The following is an 8,904-nucleotide window of genomic DNA, read 5'->3' on the forward strand; positions in this document are numbered from 1 at the left end:
AGAATAAATTTTAAGTGGTTAACATAACACTTAATGCGATGAAGCATGTAAGTTGACAAATGTATAAATCTATTAATTCTGATTGGACGAGTCTAATACTAACATGTTAAATGTCTTGAAAACCATACATTGTAAATATTGTTTAGTTTTATAGAGTTATGTTAGGCATATCTAGTGAGTTTTTAAATCATTTATTAGTAATATCATTAAATTATATTTATTCTATTGTATTAATTGCGTTAACTAAATATTCACATATAAAAATGTATATGTAGTAATTGAATATTGGATTAAAAAAAAAACTCTTGTATTTATATACACATATATATATATATGGTAATAATAATAATATATAAATATAATTATATGGTTGGGGAGAGGGGGAGGAAACAGTGTCGTTTGGAGAAGATGAGGAGGAAATGGTGTCGTTTGGAGAAGAGGGAGTGGACGGCTGGGATGAGATGGGATGGACGGGCAGAATGAGATATAGGTGGAATATAAATAGGAAAAGAAAAAAAAAAGAAAAGAAAAACAGAGAGGAAGAGACGGGGAAGAGAAGGTTCGAGAGAGAGAGAAGCCAGAGCGGGAAGAACAGGAGAATGAAGACGGTGACGGTGTGAGCTACGGAAGTGCAGAAAGAAAATATGGAGACTGGAAATACGGTAAAATTTAAGTTTCAAGTGTAAGATGATGATGAATGTGGAGTTGTGACCGTAGGTTTTGAGGAAATATATGAATTGCTTAGGAAATATAGTAGGAAACTAGGATAGATGGAATAGGGGAGTGGAAAGAGACGGTGAATCCGTGGAAATGTGGATTTGAACTGTGAGTAGAGGTAAATGGAGGAAGCCGCGGGATGAGAGATTGAGGAGTTCGGTGAGTGAGTGAGTTACCGTTAGAGGGAGGAATATGGTGATTAAAAAGGTGCTGGAGAAGACGAACCAAACGCCGGAGGAGCCGGCCGCCGCCACCCGCAGCCGCACCGGGGAGTTTTTTGACCGCTGATCGAGGTAAATTTCATACCCCGGCTCGTTTTTCAACGATGAGTTCCCCTGTGGCCAAATCGGAGCCAAACGGCCGGAAAACATGGCCGAAACCCAGCGTCGCCGCCGCGTCCCTCCTCAATTTTTGCCTCCGATGAGACCCTTTCCGACCTCCGTTTGATACAATTTTTATATCACCGTGATCACCATTCTTTTCTCTACAGGTTGATCGGAGCCAAATCACCAAAACACGAACCTCACAGGAGAGTCGCCGCACCCGAGAGCACCGCCGCCGGTAAGCTTCGATTTTTCGTAATTTTTTGGCCCCCCGAGGGCCCTAGGGTTGTTTTATCGCAGGGACCGATGCAAGTGTGGTAGAATTCGGCCGGAAACGGCCGAAAACGGCCAACCCGAGACGAATCGCCGCCGCAAGGCCGGAGCACGGCGGAGCGGCCGTGCCGGAATTGCGATATTGGCCGAAAAGGGCCCTGTGTCTAATTTGGGATTTTTTGGGACACGTGCAGGTACCAGTAGTGCATTTCAGTTCCTCGGAAAAAAATTCAGGAAAAATTAGGGACAGCCTGCAAGCGCACTGTAGAGCCGTATTCGGACCCCGAAACAAGTAAAGACCCCTCACTCTATTTCCTATCACGATATTAAAGTTCAATAAATAATAAAACGGTATTTCATGAATCAATAGACGTGTGAAAATATTTAAGGTCGCTAATGGAGCCCGAGTCTGGTGTGTTTGTCGGTTAGCTGTTGTTTGGCCTATTTTACGGTTTTAAATGCAGTATGAGGTCTGATGTTTTCATTTCATTGTTTCGTGTGCATATATTACTGTTTTATTGATTATGGGTCGAATGACTGAGAACCCGATGTTGTATGTTGTCTTGTTTGACATAAATTACTGGTTTCCTTGTTTGTGTGTGGATTGATGATGCTGACTGAGGAAAAGGGGAATGAAAGGTTATGTAAATTGATAATTGTATAATGTGGTCAGCCTGACTAGATATCCTGGGAGATGGTGGACGGACCGGGTCCGTAGGAAACCCTACCGGGATTGTGGTCTCTCATACCGGACGGGGTATGGAGACCTTATGTGTTTTGGCGCCCATACTGGACGGGGTATGGGGACGGCCCGTTTCACCCTCATACCGAACGGGGTATTGAGGTTTATAGTTTTGGCGCCCATACCGGACGGGGTATGGGGACGGCCCTGTAATCTGATTATAAATGTTAAGGGTTCACGAGTAGCGGGACCCCTATGGATCCCCATGGATACTAGTAGGCTGGTAAATGAGGAAAAATATGTTGTGTAATGATTGAATTGCAAAAGGCGTTATAAGTATCTTGTATTATACAGCTCATATGATTTCATGATGATGATGATGATGATAATGTTATTGCTTTCGTATATTGTTTTATGAATTTCACCGAGGTAAGTGAATAGTAAAAGATTTTATTATTGATAAAAGAATTTGTTGTAAATTATACTCCATTGGTCCTTTTGTGTTTTCTACCCACCTTTACCTCCGTGACGGTGAGATAGTGTGATGTCTTTACTGGGCTGGTGTAGCTCATTCCTTATTTAATCATTTCAGATGAGGAAGACATTGTTCCTGAGCCCGTTCCGTACGAAGACAGCGAAGGGGACGCCTGAAGACTCCGTAATTATATTTATAGCTTTTATTTTCGAATTTCTCTTTTAGTTAGTTTGTTCTTTTATACTTTGAGCACGTTTTTGGTTTTAGTGTAAGGGATGTTAATCAAAAATTTTATTACGCTTCCGCATTTGACCTTTTTAATACACATATTTCATTTTAAAAATTCCAGGGTCGTTACAGTCATGATCATAGCTTTTGCTATAAGTATAGTGATACAGTAAAATAAAAAAGTTGCTCAATTTTAATTACAAATTTCTTAAATGAAAAAGAAAAATTTACGTATTAAATGGAACCAAACATAGAGTTATTATTATGTTATCTTAAATTTTTATTGTAAGAGTCATGCAAGTCTTAAAAAGGATATACAGAGAATCAAGATAAATTATAAAATCTTCAACATACGAGAATAAATTTTAAGTGGTTACATAACACTTAATGCGATGAAGCATGTAAGTTGGCAAATGTATAAATCTATTAATTCTGATTGGACGAGTCTAATACTAACATGTTAAATGTCTTGAAAACCATACATTGTAAATATTGTTTAGTTTTATAGAGTTATGTTAGGCAAATCTAGTAAGTTTTTAAATCATTTATTAGCAATATCATTAAATTATATTTATTCTATTGTATTAATTGCGTCAACTAAATATTCACATATAAAAATGTATATGTAGTAATTGAATATTGGATTAAAAAAAAAACTCTTGTATTTATATACACATATATATATATATGGTAATAATAATAATATATAAATATAATTATATGGTTGGGGAGAGGGGGAGGAAACAGTGTCGTTTAGGGAAGATGAGGAGGAAATGGTGTCGTTTGGAGAAGAGGGAGTGGACGGCTGGGATGAGATGGGATGGACGGGCAGAATGAGATATAGGTGGAATATAAATAGGAAAAGAAAAAAAAAAGAAAAGAAAAACAGAGAGGAAGAGACGGGGAAGAGAAGGTTCGAGAGAGAGAGAATCCGGAGCGGGAATGAGCGAGAAGAGAGAACAGGAGAATGAAGACGGTGCCGATGTGAGCTATGGAAGTGCAGAAAGAAAATATGAAGACTGGAAATACGGTAAAATTTAAGTTTCAAGTGTAAGATGATGATGAATGTGGAGTTGTGACCGTAGGTTTTGAGGAAATATATGAATTGCTTAGGAAATATAGTAGGAAACTAGGATAGATGGAATAGGGGAGTGGAAAGAGACGGTGAATCCGTGGAAATGTGGATTTGAACTGTGAGTAGAGGTAAATGGAGGAAGCCGCGGGATGAGAGATTGAGGAGTTCGGTGAGTGAGTGAGTTACCGTTAGAGGGAGGAATATGGTGACTAAAAAGGTGCAAGGGAGTTCGTAGGGAGGTGAGGTGATTTGGAGTGACTGGGAACGGGCAGAACGTGCACGGATTGAAGCTGAGGTAAATGAAGGGGAGGTAAGAGAGGTATAGAGAGAGGAACGGTTAGGGGCATAATGAGTGTAAGAGGGTAGTAGGGGAGTAGCTGGAAGAGGAAGATAGGGAGAGGTAGTGTACTGTGAGAGATTGATACCGCTATGAGGAAAATGACAGGAAGCCGAGACAAACAAGGAGAAGGAAAGGAAGGGATGAAGAGTGGATTGGGTAATAACAGGGAGTGTAGGCATGTAGGAGTGAAGTGTGAGCATTTTGGAAATTAGGGAGCATGAAAGGTAGGCCTGTAGTGGGTGTGTGTATGTGGGGGATTGGAATAGAGGTGTATTGGTGTAAATATGTTGTGTGTGGGTGTGCGTTGCATGTGAATGTATGTTGGTGTAGTTGTAACACCCAAAATTTTTCTTTATTATTTTGTTATTTATTTTTATTTTATTTCAATTTTTATTGGAATTTTTGTTTAATTTAATTTAGTTTAATTTAAAAGAAATAAAAATAATAATAATAATAAAATGGGTAAAATTATTTTTTGGATTTAATTGAAATTGATTTTGGAAAAAATGGTTGAAAAGTTGGATTCTGGTGTGTTTTTTAAAAGAAAATAGAAACTGGGGGGTCAAAATGCAATTTAAAAAAATAGTGCCACGTCAGCAGCTATTGCAGCAGCCCGGTCATCAGCTTCAGCCAACCAGGACACGCCGCGTGGCAGGGACGCTGATGCGGGACAGAAACACGTTGGCGATCTGCGTACGCGCGATCGGACGACCCAGATCCGTTCTTGCGCGCACAGATAGCCCAGATCAAAGGCGCGCGTGGACGGCCCATATCTCACGCGCGCGGATGGTCCAGATCTGATCATGCATGGACGGCCCAAATCGCATCGCGATGTACGGTCCAGATTTATTTCTAATTTAATCGCGATCGAACGACCCAGATTAAATCATGATGGATGGCTCAGATTAAAAGTGCAGGGTTATAAATAATCACATCCACACCCAACCCCAAACTCTAGCCGCCAAAACCCTTGCCGGAGAAGACGACCCAGCCACCGGAGGAACCGGCCATCGCCACCCGCCGCCGCACCAGAGGACTTTCTGGTCGCCAAACGAGGTAAAATTTCTCCCCTTGGCTCGTTTTTCGATGTCAAACCTCCCTGTGGCCAAATCGGAGCCAAACAACCAGCCGATTGGCTAGAAAATACTGTCGAAGTCTAGTGGTGCCGCCGCGGATTTCTTCGATTTTTGCCTCCGATGAGACCCTTCCCGTTTTCTGTTCGATGTAGTTTTTATACCACTGTGACCACTGTCCTTTTCTCTACAGGTTGACCTGAGCAAAACACCGAATTGCAACTCGTGCCGGAGGAGCAATCGTACCCGAGAGCTTCGCCGCCTTAAGTCTCGGTTTTTTGAAATTTTTTGACCCACCGAGGTCCCTAGGGGTGTTTTATCACAGGAACCAATGCAAGTTTGGTCGAATTCGGCCGAAAACGGCCAACCCGAGGCATATCGCCGCCGTGGGCGGCGGCGTCGTCGTCGAAGCACGGCAGAGCCGCCGTTGGCGGTGGCGTCATCGTCGAAGCACGGAAGAGCCGCCGTGTCGGAGTTCCGAAATTGGCCGAAAGGGCCCTGAGTCTGATTTGGAGTTTTTTGGGGACATGTACAGGTACCTGAAGTGTGTTTCAATTTCTGGAAAAAATTTCAGGAAATCTAGGAACTGCCCGTAAGGGCAGTGAGAACCTGATTTCAGACTCCGAAACAAGTAAGGATCTCTCACCCTATTTTCTATCACGACATTAAAGTCTAATAAATGATAAAACAGTATTTTATGAATTAATAGATATGTATAATTGATTAAGGTTGCTAATGGAGCCCGAATTCGATATATTTTTAGTCAGGTGTTGTTTGATTTATTTTACAGTTTTGAATGCAGTATGGTGCCTGATGTGTTTATTTTATGGTTTCATATGCATGAATCATGGTTTCATTTATTATGCTTTGAATTATTGTGAACCCGATGTTGTGTTGCCTTGTTTTGTGTACATTACTGGTTTACGTGTTTATATTTGATTGGATAATTGAGATTAAGAAAAATAGTAAAAAGGTATGTGAATTAATAATGGATAATGTCAACAGCCTCACTAGATATCCTGAGAGATGGTGGACGGACCGGGTCCATAGGGAACCCTACCGGGGACGTGGTCTCTCATATCGGACGGGGTATGGAGACTTAATGTGTTTTTGCGCCCATACTGGACGGGGTATGGGGACGGCCCGTTTCACCCTCATACCGGACGGGGTATGGGTACGGCCCTGAAATTAAGTTATTAATGTGAGTGGTTCACGTGTAGCGGGAACCCCCTATGGATCCTCATGGATACTAGTAGGTTGAATAAAAGGGGGTAATTGTTTCCTGATGATTGAAATACAAAAGCATGATATGTATTATGTTGCAGAGTGTGTGTGATCTTATGATATTTATGATCTAATTTTTTTTATAAATTGTTTTCATGAATCTCACCGAGGTAGGTGGACAGTAAATGGTTTTATTATTGAAAAATGAGTTTGTATAAATTATGCTCCATTGGTTGTTTTCTTTTTCTACCAACCTTTTCTTCTGTGACAGTGAGATAGTGTGATGTCTTTAGTGAGCTAGTGTAGCTCATTCTTTACTTAACCATTTCAGATCAGAAAGACTTGGTTCCCGAACTTGTTCTGCAAGAAGACGGCGAGTAGAAGCCAAATAATTTATTAGTTTTCCTTACAGCATTCATTTATAGTATTTTCTTTTAGTTAGTTTATTCTTTTATACTTTTAATTCGTTTTGGTTATTGTGTAAATGATGTTAATCATAATCTATTTTATTTCGCTTCCGCACTTAAGAATAAATATGTATACATTTCTTTTTAATTTTCGAGACCGTTACGGTAGTTGTTTTAAATTTAGGAATTGAATAGGTGAGCACTAGGTGTAGGGGTGTAGTGGTGTATATGTTCTAAGTGTGAGTATGTGTCGTATGGGGAGGTGTGTGTAGGTTCTGTACATATGCTAAAGAATTGAAGAGTTTCAGGACAATGTTAGGCATATCTAGTGAGTTTTTAAATCATTTATTAGTAACATCATTAAATTATATTTATTCTATTGTATTAACTGCGTTAACTAAATATTCACATATAAAAGTGTATAGTACATGAATAATATTTTTCTTGTAATGAAAAGGTTAAGATAATACTTTTACTAGTAGCTCTTAGTTAAATATAAATCTTACTAATATGCATGTTCTTAAACTTATATAGCACAAACATGTATGATTTGGGTACCAAATAAGTAAAAACTAGAATACAATAGTGCATATTTTTTTAAAAAAAAATTAAATATTGAAAATACTATAATAGAACCAAATTATAAAAAATAAAGTTGTAATTTATTATTTTAAATATAATAATTTATTCATTAAAATAATAAATAAAAATTAAAAATGAATGAGAAATAAGGAATGAAATTGCAACTATGATTTGCAGTACACGCCCATGCCCACATACATGCATAATTTATTAATTATTGCATAGTGGAATTGTTTGGTGTTTATTTTCCCAAAAAAATATATATATATATATATATGTTTGATGTTTAATTATTAATGAAAGGTCAATGAAGGAACATGGTTTAGGTACAACATGCATATAATTTAATGAGAAAATTAAGTAAATCAAGAGCTCAACAAATCCTTTAGACTTTTAATTTAATGTTTGCATGTGCAAATTACAATATTAATTTACTCGATCTTGTCATTATTTAGTTAGGTAAGTTGATTTGTTGTTTGTTACCCTTTTTTTTTTTTAATTTTTAAAATAATTGATTATTTATTTATTTAAGTACAAACTATTTATATAATTTTTTAGATTTACTATATGGAAGCTTCTTAATTATCTCTCTATCACTATGAACTATAATAATATATTGCCAGTAATTTTCGTATCGTTACAATATCAAATATTTTACAACGATTTATCGACCTCTTGATTTTTACCATAAATTTTGTCAATAATATAAATTAAAATCATTGGCTCTCGTCATTGAATATTACAACAAAATACTATTTATGTAGTTGGCCAACTCTCTCAACACAACCCTTAAACTGTACAATAATATGGTATTACTTTTAAAAGAATTTGTACGTGCCTGTATGTTAATTAATATTTGAAAATCTCTCGTGTTGAAGTACAATATGAACATTGGGATGGATAAAGGGATTAAGCATCCTCGTTCAGTAACTAACTAGGTGTCAAAGTTGCAATAAATATCAAATTTTTATTTCTTAATGAATCTTATTAAATCTTAGCCTCACGTGATTATAAACCTAACATTTTGTTCTTAAATGATTGTGATAGTCATAAATGAATAATATCCCAAAAAGAAATACAATACGATATTATAACTCACAATATCACAAATTGAGATTAATTATAAAATTAAAGAATAGATTTTCAATGAATACAAATAATAAAACAAATTATAAGGATCTTCTGAATCTGATACAAACCAATCTTCTAATAAGTATTATTATTAATGGATTTTATGATTTAAATACAAAATATACATATCATACTATGTTATAGAAGATTAACATTTATGAAATTTTCTAAATTGACCGGGCATCTTAATGTAACGCATAATATCACAAATTGAGATTAATTACAAACCATAAAACAATGTTTAAAGTATGTTTCAAACAAAATGCAAGTAATTGTAGTAAAAGACATTATATAAGTATTTCAATAAATAATAATATTTTGTTCATTGTTTATTATAGAGATTAATGTATGTGTTCAAAAAAGTATGTTCCTAA

At 37.0% G+C, this 8,904-nt stretch overlaps 1 long non-coding RNA gene across 1 annotated transcript; it reads left to right on the forward strand.

The window, feature by feature from the left end:
• The first annotated feature begins 407 nt into the window (after positions 1 to 407).
• On the forward strand, positions 408 to 2,813 carry LOC148253092 (uncharacterized). The gene is made up of 4 exons (XR_015813395.1): positions 408 to 1,010; positions 1,208 to 1,278; positions 1,508 to 1,605; positions 2,588 to 2,813. It is a non-coding gene; the product is annotated as an uncharacterized LOC148253092 (long non-coding RNA).
• Positions 2,814 to 8,904: the final 6,091 nt, after the last annotated feature.

Source organism: Carica papaya, chromosome 7, assembly GCF_054855325.1.
Source record: "Carica papaya isolate Zhongbai chromosome 7, ASM5485532v1, whole genome shotgun sequence".
Classification (NCBI taxonomy): domain Eukaryota; kingdom Viridiplantae; phylum Streptophyta; class Magnoliopsida; order Brassicales; family Caricaceae; genus Carica; species Carica papaya.